Here is a 13,463-nt window from a genome sequence, read left to right on the forward strand (position 1 = left end):
AGTACTCAATAAGAGTCATCACCCCTTACTTTTTTCATAGTTTATGTAATATATACTCATTGGATAGTTATACATCACCTAATATATGTTTTCTGAATTGATCTTGCATTTTTAGTTTTTGTGATGAAGAAGACATGAAACATGGCAAAATGCATTTAAATAGTGTTGAAACATAAACATTAGGATACACTGCCGGCCAGTCTGTTATCACAATGTTTATTTAGCTGTCACATTCTGTGACTTTGCAGACTCATGCCAAAGTTATCACCTTTCGACCTGACCTACATCTTGAGCTACGCTACATATGTCTGTCAGCACAACAAAGATTTCAGGAGGAAGGGGGGGGGGGGGGGGGGAGGTCAGGGCTGGTCGAATATCTCACACTAGCCCAGGTTTGTTTGACCCACTGTAGAGTGTCACTGAGATGCTAAAATACTTTAACTGCCAGGTGACTAAAGTTAGATGTTGACTATCCAATGAAGGCCTACTTACCAAGTTTCAAGAAACAGTATCAAGAAAGGAATACAGACAAGTACAACTACTACCTATGCATTGCTCTCATGGAGATGGCAAAGACAAGATAAATGTACACAGTGTGCACAGTGGTGTTAAAGTAGTCATTCTTCTGCTTTTTAATATTACTGAGAAAGAAGCAGTCGTTTTTTAGTCAGTAGTTACTCTCTTAATTTTATTTAGATCACTTTAGCTTGTGTAGGCTCTGAAAATCTGGAAGAGTGGAGTGAAAATGTTAATTATTAATGAAGTACACAGAATTGGTGTCAATAGCTTTTTCTCTGCTAATTTATGCTTGACTTGTTCCACATGTGCAAAGATATATTTCCAGCATAAATCATCCATAATAGTCTCTATGAAATGATAAATTAATGGTAGATCTGTACTTCACTCAATATCTTGCGGAAGTGTGCTTTACTTACAACATTCTGATTGTTGTTCTTAATGTGCTAGGACTATTTCAAACCTGTTATGTAGTTATTTATGTTTTCAACAGTGTCTTCAAATATTTTATGTAGAGTTCTATCTATTAAGTTGTGTCTAAGTTGAGCCTTATAATAGTATTAACATCAATAAATGAAGTAAGTAATGTGAGCGACAGAGATCAGGGCTGAAATTCTTAAGCTGTTGTTTCAGTAATCACTCTGTCCTAAATATGCATATAAGCTTTTACTCATGATTTAGCTGTTCTCCATCCTGTTCGTTTCTCACACAGATGCTATTCCTGCAGACTCACAAGAGATCCTCTGAGGAGCTATGAGCTGTATGAAATGTAGTTGTATATTGAAGCTTTGATGATATGGTTTTAGGAGCAATTCCTGTTTCAGCAGATCCATAGTGTGGAGATCCTCTAGAATGTAGATCATTTCAGAAAAACAAGAACACACAATGAATTTTTACAAAAACACACACACAAAGAGAGAGAACAGATATGTTAATGTCCCTTCCACAGATCGATTTATATATTTATTCAGCCTTTGATCACTGTTTAGAGTGATATTGGCTGCATCAGTATACATTTACAATTACAGCTATAGGATAAATTACAATTTGAGCATATACATCATTATTTTATGATAGATTGACATGCATTAGTAGAGTAATTAATGAAAACATAAGCAAAACAAATAAATTGGCATTAATTTAATTTACTACATATAAGCAACCAATTGTAATTTCTGTTGCAATGTATGAGATGTAAGAAAAAATTTTCAAGTTTTCTTTTCATTGGCGTAGTGTGTGTAGTGTCTTAATACTGCAGATTCCTTTTGATTATTTTGGACTGTTCTTGAAATATTCACCCAGCAGGATAGCACGGTGGTTAGCACATTGGACTCTCAGTTGGGGGGGGGGGGGGGGGGGGGGGGAGACACTGGTTCAAAACCATGTCCAGTTGTCTTCATTTAGGTTTTCTGTGATTTCCCTAAATTGCTTAATATGAATACTGGGATAGTTTATTTGAAAGAGCACAGCCACCTTGTGTCTCCATCCTTTCCTAATCCAAGCTTGTGCCCCATCTATAATGCCCTCATTGTCAACGGGATGTTAAACACTGACCTCCTTCTCCTCCTCCTCCTCCTCAAAACATTCCTTAACAATGTAAAACTTGCTGTTTATACAAACTCTTTTAGTTTTGTTTTGAAAACTGATAATGCTTTTATGTTTTTAAACTGTTTGCAATTTGTTGCTTAATGAGCTCCTAGACTTAGTAGGGTCTTTATTGGCCAATTGTGTTGGGATACTGTTGGTGTGATAGTTATCTTTTACTCTTATGCTGTAATTGTGCAGTTCTCTGTTTAGCATAGATGTACAATTTAATTTGAGCTACATTGTGGTTTCAAATATATACATACGGGGTACAGTCTAAATTTTATGCTCTTTGAATTCAATTTTACGGGGCTATCCCTGTGATAGCCTTCCAGTACACCTAATTGCTTTTATTTTGCAGATTCATCAGGCTGTCCTAACCCATATTATTGTTATACAATATGATATATGCGGATGAATTAATCCATAGAACATCTTTAACACAGTGTCAATATCAACTATGTGGGGCAGTTTCGCCATTAAAAATACATTACTGCTTCTTTTTGAGCTGGTCTTTTCTATATGATTGTTCCAAGTCATAAGTCTGTCTATTGTGAAATGGTAATTAAATCGACACACTAGCTGAAAACAGTCGTTGATAAACATCATTGGGGACATGTTGAAAATGTGTGCCCCGACAGGGCCTTGAACCGACTGGGTTTGAGACCCGGTCGGGGCACACATTTTCAACATGTCCCCAGTGATGTACATCAATGCCTGTTTGCAGCTAGGGTGTCGATTTAATTATCATTTCATTCTAGAGAAGGTGCATGGTCAACAATGGTGTCTATTCTTTCAGGAACAGGTACTACCTTCATATCTGTCTATTGTCAATCCCAGGACATTTACAAATAGCCTGTTTTCACTTAAATATTCATTTGCTCTTTCTGTATTCATGATAATCCCTGTTTCTAAATCATTTATTGAGCTATCACTTACAATGAGGGTTGTATTGTATGCTTACAAGATTACCTTTTCTGTTCCTGAAGCTACCATGTCATTTACATTCAATGTAAGCATTAGTGGAAAAAGTATTGAGCCTTGTGCTACCCCATATTTTACCATTCAAGAATCAGAGTAAAAGGTTTCCTTCTTGTTGTTTATATTGTATTAATTTTACACTTTGATCTCTGTTTTCTATAAATGATTTTATTAGACTGGCTTCAGTCCCCTTGATACCATATCTATGCAGTTTATCTGACAGAGAGTATGGTATACACAAGTCAAAGGCTTTTGAGAGACTGATAATATGCTGCAAATTCTCTTTTGTTCTTACAAAGCTTTATAACAAGTATATCTCAAATGAAATAGTTGTCATGGACGTGGAATAAGTAAAAAAAGAAAACTTTAATAGATTTTTGTTTAAAAGGTAATAAATAAATCCCTTAGGCTCCTCTTCAAGCGAACTTTATTAATACTGTAGTTAACTTTTTATGGCTGCTAGCAAGTTATTGAAAATGTGTGATTCTGAATAATGGACACCTTTTTGCACCAAAATAAGTGACTTTAAATTTTTACTTGAACTGAGATATTGGTTTGAAAAGGATATATACTTTTAATGAAAAATTTCATTAAGGAATAAATGTATTGGGAGTCAGTAGTTAATATCTGTGGTTTCCTAAATAGACCTCTGCAGGATGTTTTTGAGTTCGCGCCACAAATAATTCCTATTACACCTTTTTGGACCCAGAAAACTTAAGCTTTGCTTGCTGAATTACCCCAAAAAACAGTCTTGTATGATGTTACGGAATGTAAGGAAGCATAGTATGCCAGCTTTTTTTATTTTTGTATCACCTTTGTCTGGCAACTTTTACACTACAAATAAAGATTTCTTTAGGCACTTCAGCAGTTCTGTTGTGTGCTCTTTCCTGTTAAATTTATTATCAGGCTGCAATCCCAAGAATTTAACACTGTCAGCTTCTTCTAGGTGTTTGTTTCCATATTTTAGGAATATACAGGGGGAAACCTCTTGTAAGTTCTAAACTACATGTAATGTCTTTAGTGAGAAAGAACTGGCTAGGAATTATCTATTAATGTCCATGAAAATTTCATTAACCAATCTTTCTAAGTTTGTACTTGATTTGCTGTCTGTTGGATGATTCCTGATACCATAATATACATCTAGTGTAACCTTTTGTTTCCTGTTGGAGATATAGTATTTTAACCATTTTGTAGCATTTCGTGTTACATTGTAATGTTGTAATTTACATAACAGGATATTGTGACAAACAGTCAATTTCCTTTGACAAATCTCAAAATTACCTGCAGTCTGTAATTTATTGCCGAATGAATTAAATATATTCCCACAGAATGTGTGGATATACTTCTTAGTATCATACCCCTTTAGAAATCTGAACAGTGACGTGAAAAGTATGAGGGAGGATTGGAAAGTAATGCACAATAGTTTTTTCCTCCTTTGCTGTTGCAGCCATAATGTTGAAATTTCATGACAGTTTGGTCTGAAGTTAGCACTACAGAGGGTATGATTTTTTTAATGTGCAACTGTAGCAAGAGAAGACTGAACTATAAAATAAACATGGCATGTGTGTTACTGTCGTGAACATGTGAAGAGCAGCAAAGTGTAGCTCAAAATTTGTGGGCCAAAGAGCGTGAAGTGAGTGAAATTCACACGGACATGTGTGTAATTTACGGGGAGGACTGTATGGACTGTAGCAATGTCTCCAGGTGGTGTGCATTCTCCCAAGAGATCCATGCGAAACTTAGTGATTCACCATGTTCCAGGTGAACCTTATCAGAGCAATTCAACATTTCCTTTGGTGCCATGTACAATATTGTTCATGACACATTCATTTCATGAAGTTAGTGCTTGCTGGATTCCCAAGAACCTGACAGACAACCCCAAGGACCAGCAAATGACAAGTCTGTATAACTTAATGTTTTACTCTGCAGAAGGGCATGACTCTCTGAAAGGAATTGTCACTGGCGATGAGTCGTGGACATACAGCTACATGCCTGAAACCAAGCTGACCTCTATGGAGTGGAAACATGCTAGTTCCTCAGTAAAAAAAAAAAAAAAAAGAAAAGAAAGAAAGAAAGAAAGAAAGAAAGAAAAACGCGAAGTGACTCAATCTGCTAGGAAAGTGCTTGTGAGAGTGTTCTGTGATATGCATGGTGTGTTATTGGCATTTCAGAGTTCTTCATAACAATGCTCGCCCACAAGTTACTGCACTTGTTTTTGAGAAAACTGCTAAATTTGGGTTGGAGGTACTCCAGCATCCGCCATATAGTCACGACCTTGCACCTTTGGACTTCCAACTGTTTGGTACCATTAAGAAATTTGCAACAAATGCAGGAGTGAAATCAGCAGTGAACAGGTGGCTATACTCCAATGAAACAGACTTCAACAAACAGGGCATACTGAAACTGGTATGAAGATGGCAGAAGTATATTGAGAACATTGATGACTATTTAGAAAAGTAGATAAAAGATGTAAGTTCATTTGTAATTTTTTGTTTTGTTTAGATACCTATTAAAATTTTTGGTAATAAAATTATTGTGTGTTACTTTCCAACCTTCCCTCGTGTATTATTTGTTGCCTGATGGTTAATAAACTGATTGTGTATTGCCTTTTCTAAGACTTTTGAGAATGCTGCTAAAAGGAAAGTGGGATGGAAGGTTGAACCTATTTCTCTTTATATATTCTTACCCAGAGGCATGACTTCAACATATTTCAACCATGTGGTAATTGTTCCATGGACAAAGAATTGGGTTACACAGGTAACTTAATATCTTAATAAACTCAGAAGCACACTCTTTAATTAACTATGTTGGTATTTTATTATAACCAGTAATTTTTTTTATTTTAAAAATATGCTCTGCAAGCCACTGTGAAGTGCATAGCGGAAGACACATTCCACTGTATTAGCTACTAGGGCATTTTCCCATTCCACTCATGTATCGAGTGCAGGAGGAACGATTGTTTAAATGTTGCTGTGCATGCTGTAATTTAATCGTCTCCTCATGATCCCTATGGGTGTGATATGTGGCGAGTTGTAGTATATTCCTAAAATTGTCATTTAAAGCAGTTTCTTGAAACTTCATTAACAGACTTTCTCAGGATAGTTTCTCTCTATATTTGAGAGTCTGCCAGTTCAGGGCTTTCAACATCTCTATGACACTCTCCCACAGGTCAAACAAACCTGTGATCATTCATGCTGCCCTTCTCTGTATACTTCCAATATCACATGCTATTTCTAAATGTTATAGGTCCAACACACATATTTGAAATATGCCTGCTTGTGTCTATATATATATCTGTGTGTGTGTGTGTGTGTGTGTGTGTGTGTGTGTGTGTGTGTGTGTGTGTGTGTGTGTGTGTGTGACCCTCTCCCTTAAAACCCACATCCTTTCGTCTTTCCCTCTCCTTTCCTCTTTCCTGAAGAAGCAACCGTTGGTTGCGAAAGCTAGAAATTTTGTGTGTGTGTTATTTTATTGTACCTGTCTACCAGCACTTTCCCGCTTGGTAAGTCTTGGAATCTTTGTTAGTCTACAGTGAAGATTTCCAGCTCTTTAAATAAGTGTCTGCAGGATGATCTTGGATGGCTCCAGCAATTATTCTGATTACACACTTTTTTGCAATGAACACTCTTTTACTCAATGATGAGTTACCCTAGAATATGATACCATACGAAAGCAGAGAATGAAAATAGGCGTGGTAAGCTAATTTACTCAGATGTATATTGCCAAAATTTGCAATGACCCTAATAGCATAAGTAGCTGAACACAAGCGTTTCAGCAGATCCTCAGTGTGTTTTTTCCAGTTCAACCCCTCATCAGTGCATACACCTAGAAATTTCGAATATTCTGCCTTAGCTACTGATTTCTGATCGAAGTCTATATTTATTAATGGGGTCATTCCATTTACTGTGTGGAACTGTATATACTGTGTTTTGTCAAAGTTTAATGAGAGCCCATTTGCAAGAGAACCACTTAATGATTTTCTGAAAAACATAGTTTACAGTTTCACCAGTTAAATCTTGTCCGTCGGGTGTGATAGCTATACTTGTATCATCGGCAAAAAGTACCAGCTTGGCATCTTTGTGAATATAGAATGGCAAGTCATTAATATATATGAAGAACAGCAGAGGACTCAAGACCGAACCTTGCGGCACCCCATTCTTGATTGTTCCCCAGTTTGAGAAATCACCAGTTTTTTGCATATTATGTGAACTGTTTATGTCAACTTTATGCACTCTTCTATTTAGGTATGATTTAAACCATTTGAGCACTGTCCCATTCATACCACAGTACTTGAGCTTATCCAGAAGTATTCCATGATTTACACACTCAAAAGCCTTTGATAGATCACAAAAAGTCCCAACGGGTGACTTCCAGTTATTCAGAGCATTTAATATTTCATTAGTGAAAGTATATATAGCATTTTCCGTTGAAAAACCCTTCTGGAAACCAAACTGACATTTTGTTAAAACTTTATTTTTACAAAGGTGTGAAGCTACTCTACAATATATTACTTTTTCAAGAATTTTAGATAAGGCAATCAGAAGAGAGATTGAGCAGTAGTTGTTGACATCAGACGTATCCCATTTTTTTATGCAGTGGTATAACCATGGCATACTTCAGTCTATCTGGGAAAATACCCTGTTTCTGAGAGCTGTTACATATGTGGCTAAGAATCCCACTTATTTCTTGGGAACAAGCTTTTATTATCCTGCTGGAAATGCCATCAATTCCATGTGAGCTTTTATTCTTGAGAGAGTTTATTATCTTCCTAATTTCAGAAGAAGAGGTGGGTGGAATTTCAATTGTATCAAATGGTGTGGGTAAGGCCTCTTCCATTAACTGCCTTGCTTCTTCTAATGAACATTTAGATCCTATTTTCTCTACAACATTTGAAAAATGATTATTCAAAATGTTTTCGACTTCTGGTTTATTGTTTATCAAGTTTCTATTTGCTTTGATGGTGATGCCATCATCCTGTACTCTTGGTTGTCCTGTCTCCCTTGTAATAATATTCCAAATTGTTTTGATTTTAATAAAAATATCCAAGTTTGTACTGCCAGGCTACAGTGTCCAACGGGCACAATATTTTGGCGATCATACATGTCGCCATCATCAGGTGAACTGACGGACTGAGCTCCTGTGAACGTGCCGCCACGGAGATCCGTACGCTATGGCTGCTCAGAGGGAACTGGGCTCAGTCGCGGTGGCGGCCAATTTAAATACCCTCCGCTCGCAATGCGCTCCCTCCGCTGTCCATGCCATGGCCGCGCAGTGGAATAGATTGCGACGGCATCTGAGATGACATCGGTGTGATGGCTCTGTCCGCCGTTGTCGTCATAACTATACATTTGCTCGATTTACTCTTGATTAACCCAATCGCTGGTTCTCAAGCCTTGCTAAGGTTATAGCCACAGTTAAGGTTTATGAGGTCGTCATTGATGCGAATTTCGATGACCCCTCTAACAACACTGTCCCAGTATCTCAACATCTGTACCAGAATCTTCGTGCGCTCATACTCCATAGAGTGATTTTCCGACAAACAATGTTCAGTGACCGCTGACTTGCTCGGATACATCAGTCGAGTGTGCCTCTGGTGTTCACAGCATTGATCCTTGATGGTACGAATCGTCTGACCAATATACGACTTGCCACATTGACACAGAATCTGGTACACGTCGGCCTTCCTCAAACCGAGGTAATCTTTGGTGCTCCCCACCAGTGCACGAGTTTTATTCGGAGGACAAAACACAGTTCCGACTCGGTGTTTCTTCAAAATGTGGGCGATTTTCCCCGAGAGTGCGCCTGTATATGGAATAAACGCAGTGCCTACCTCCTCCCTTGTGATTTCATCCATTTCCACAGGTTGTGCTGTAGTGGTTGGGCGGAGAGCACGTTGAATCTGCCAGTCTGAGTACCCCTCTTTTTTTCGAAATACAGTTCTCAGATGTTCCAATTCCTGGGGTAGACCTCTCTGCGTCAGAGATAGTGCGTGTCCTATGTACTAGAGTTTTAAGTACCCCATTCCTCTGTGAAGGGTGGTAGCAGCTGCCTGCGTGCAAATACAGATCAGTGTGCGTTGTCTTCCGATACACCCCATGACCTAGGGTGCCGTCAGCCCTTCTTTTGACCAAGACGTCAAGGAAAGGTAATTTACCCTCTGTTTCAGTCTTCATAGTGAATTTGATGTTGGGGTGTATGGAGTTTAGATGTGTAAGAAAGTCAAGGAGTTTATCCATACCATGTGGCCAGATTACGAACGTGTCATCCACGTAACGAAAAAAGCAAGTAGGTTTCCATTTGGATGACGACAGGGCTTCCTCCTTGAAGTTCTCCATGTACAAATTCGCTACCACTGGTGAGAGTGGGCTACCCATGGCGACTCCCTCCATTTCTTCGTAGTATTATCTTCCTAATTTCAGAAGAAGAGGTGGTTGGCATTTCAGTTGTTATCGGAGGTATTAATCTCAGACATGATGCACATCTAATGTGTTTTTACAGCAGCTTTCCTGCAGATATCTGTAAAGGGCCACCTTCAGTTCTTGGCACATGTTAAAAAGCATTTTACTGAGGCCTGTACATATGGTCTTTGTAAAGCTAACCCTGCAAGTTCAAGGAATCTGCAGCATTTCTGATGTCCTCATCCATCTGACAGAACAGCAGTGGTAGGTGTCTGTGATATTTAAACACCACTAAAAAAGTCATGATATTGATAGTGATCTGCTAGTGGATGATTGAAAGCTTCTCCTATTGGAAACCAACGCAAATACAACAGTGTGATATGTTTGACTAGAGAACCACGGTGTGGAAAGCAATACTTGCTCTGTCTAACAGGAATGCTGAAGTTGAAAGGTTTTTTTTTTCATCAAGAAGATATGGTTATAAAGGACCAGGTATCACTCTCAGAACAAAAACTGTCAATGTACTTACGACAGTAAAAGATACAATGACATTGTATGACAGATAATTAGTTTCGTATTCCATGGGTCATTTGCATGATAAATTATAATGATGTGGAATGAGTCACTTTACATTCCCATTGCAAATTAACTGGTAAATATGGCTACTTTCTGACCATTTATAATAATAATAATAATAATAATAATAATAATAATAATAATAATAATGAAAAAACAGCTCCTTTCTTTTGTCGAATGTGTGTGCAAGAAATACTGGAAGTACTTAGAAGAAGGGAGAAGAAAAAAAGGAAAAACAAAAATATGAAGAGGGGAGAAACAAGCAGTTCAAGGAAAAGAGTCCACAAAAACTTGGAGCAGGGAAAAAGGAAATTTCATCATTTGGAAAAATACATAACAAAAAGAAAACAAAGACAGGAGAAGCTAATGGCATCTGAAGCTAATGAAAGACTTGTTTGCCTTACTGAAGGAAGAATTGCCCAGGCCATGTTGACAGGTCCTCTTCAGGCCCAGGAAGAAGTTCAGAATCAGAAACAAGATGCAAATGTTCTCCAGTCTAGAAATGTTAAAAGAAGGAAGTACTTTAATAAATGAAAAGCACCAATTTGCTTCTGTTCTACAATAGTTCTTTTATTGTCTTAACCAGTTTTCAGCTTACGAGATTTTTTTCAGACATTCACTGAGTGTTGTCACCAAAGAAGTTACAATGTTTGCAAACAACATTGGTAGAGAAGTAACAAGTCTAGACTGAAGCAGAAACATACAGTAAGTAACATCTTTGACAGTGTGGTGGTAATGCAATGAATAAGTAAAAAATTGAACTGTAAATAAATAAAAATGGAGTAGACAGGAAAAACTTTTTCACAAAATAGGAACATCAAGCCTACATAACAGTTTCTATTAATAAATAAAACTAATAAAATAAAATAAAATTAATACTTGACAAGGCTACATCAGGAGGTAAAAACAAGGAGAGTGATACACAAACCAATTAAAAGAAGCAACAATTATCAGTGTAACTATAAAATACATAAGGAACTTAAGCAATATCAATAAGATAAACAGAAATAAATAAATGCAGGAAAATGGAGGTGTTTGAGGGAACATTGTTATTTAAATGCAAGCACCTATGGCAGCAAAAGGTTGGCATGAGCATAGCATGAGAAGAAATAATAAAAACAACTTGTGACAGATAAAGAAGTACCTTAGCAACAGGATGAATTTTTGGGTATATAAGGGAGAGAAACTGTAGGTCCGTGCATCATGTGCTCAGCTTCTGCAGTTGCCAGATCATCACTGCTGAAGGAAACCACAACAGTGAGTATACTTCTTCATAATGGAATCTTTGTATAAACTTGCACGTAGTGTCATTTGTGGAAACCTTAATAATGCAATTGATGCATTAGATCTTGGTTTAGCACATAATATTGAAGATGATATTTTGTTAAATTTTCGTTATGAGAAAATGAAACTTATGTTGGATGCATATTGTTTACCAGAAAGTTATATTTTTACCAAGAGTGATAATGTTCCCATGGTTAGCGAAATAATTATGATGCTGTTCAAGCAGCTGAAAAAATTACACTTAATACACCAATTCTGTGGCCAATAATGTGCTTACTTAGTATATGCAATTTTCCACAAAGCACGTTTTAGCAAAGCAGATTCAAAATTTCTTCCAAAGAATATATTTGGACAATTTGCGAATTATGCTTGTCTAAATTAACAGAAAATTGGCATAAACAATCAGTACAATGTATTCTTCCAAATATTAAAATTCATTTAATAAGCAAAAGTCCTTATTATAGTTTTGGGATAATTTCTCTGCCTCATATTAAGCAATATGGACATTGGTGCATGTTTTGTGCAAACACACCATTATTTAGAAGTGTATGTTGTGGTGGTGCCCTCTCTATTGTATATGATTCAGAAGATGAAGATTCTAATTTTGTTAAAAATTTGCTTGCAAATTTGTAATGGACAACATCATCGAGGTGATGCAGATGCTGTACACTCTTTTGGAAGCTCAGTTTCCGACTCCATCCTTGAAAGCACTTAAGTACTTGGTGACGAGATTACACTCCAACATGGCAACAGGAAATGGACTCTTAGGGGAAAATGCGACCTTAATTTTGAGCCATGTGATTCAATTAGAAGTTTCTTCGCAACCACCATCTGCCTTTGGTTTAACAATCTTATTAGAATTTCTGAAATCTCAGAGCGATGGTATTTCACTGACATTATTGTCATCAGAGGACCGGATGATGTTAATGAATTGTGTAGATGAATTAATATTATCTCACAAAACTACCCCGCAGACGTTATCATGTACAAACAAGATGGGGACCACTTCCACATTATCCATGACTGTATCTACTCCTCCAGACAATACCGATGCCGTTTCCGTACTGTCTCATTTATTGCCACCAGAATTTAAAAAACCAATCGACACTCCAGAGCAATCGCGGCCATGTCCGACATCAACAGGCTCAATATATAGTTATTTCTCTACGTGCAAAAACGGCCAAGTCGCGGACAAGTATGGCTTAGAGAATCAAATAAGCGATTAGCTGGTGAGTATGAAATTGTACAATGGCAAAGTTTCATCGAAGGATCCCTCCACATATTGGAAGGGGAAAACTTTGGAATTATTGATCAGTGTGGATCAGGGGTCGACAGTCATGGAACACATAAATGGCCTCATAGCAAGCAGCAGCCAATCATTACAGGTAAAGGGTGCTATGCTGAAACCACAGCGAAAAAGGCCCTTTCCCTATTAATATCTTATAATTGAAATCCTCCAGAGAACATTGTCTACATCTACATCTACATTCATACTCCTCAAGCCACCCAACGGTGTGTGGCGGAGGGCACTTTACGTGCCACTGTCATTACCTCCCTTTTCTGTTCCAGTCGTGTATGGTTCGCGGGAAGAATGACTGTCTGAAAGCCTCCATGCATGCTCGAATCTCTCTAATTTTACATTTGTGATCTCCATGGGAGGCATAAGTAGGGGGAAGCAGTATATTCAATACCTCATCCAGAAACGCACCCTCCCGAAACCTGGCGAGCAAGCTACACCGCGATGCAGAGCGCCTCTCTTGCAGAGTCTGCCACTTGAGTTTGCTGAACATCTCCGTAATGCTATCACGGTTACCAAATAACCCTGTGATGAAACGCGCCACTCTTCTTTGGATCTTCTCTATCTCCTCCGTCAACCCGATCTGGTACGGATCCCACACTGATGAGAAATACTCAAGTATAGGTCGAACGAGTGTTTTGTAAGCCACCTCCTTTGTTGATGGACTACATTTTCTAAGGACTCTCTCAATGAATCTCAACCTGGTACCCACCTTACCAAAAATTAATTTTATATGATCATTCCACTTCAAATCGTTCCGCATGCATACTCCCAGATATTTTACAGAAGTAACTGCTTGCAGTGTTTGTTCCGTTATCATATAATCA

This window comes from Schistocerca gregaria, chromosome 3 (genome assembly GCF_023897955.1).
Source record: "Schistocerca gregaria isolate iqSchGreg1 chromosome 3, iqSchGreg1.2, whole genome shotgun sequence".
Classification (NCBI taxonomy): domain Eukaryota; kingdom Metazoa; phylum Arthropoda; class Insecta; order Orthoptera; family Acrididae; genus Schistocerca; species Schistocerca gregaria.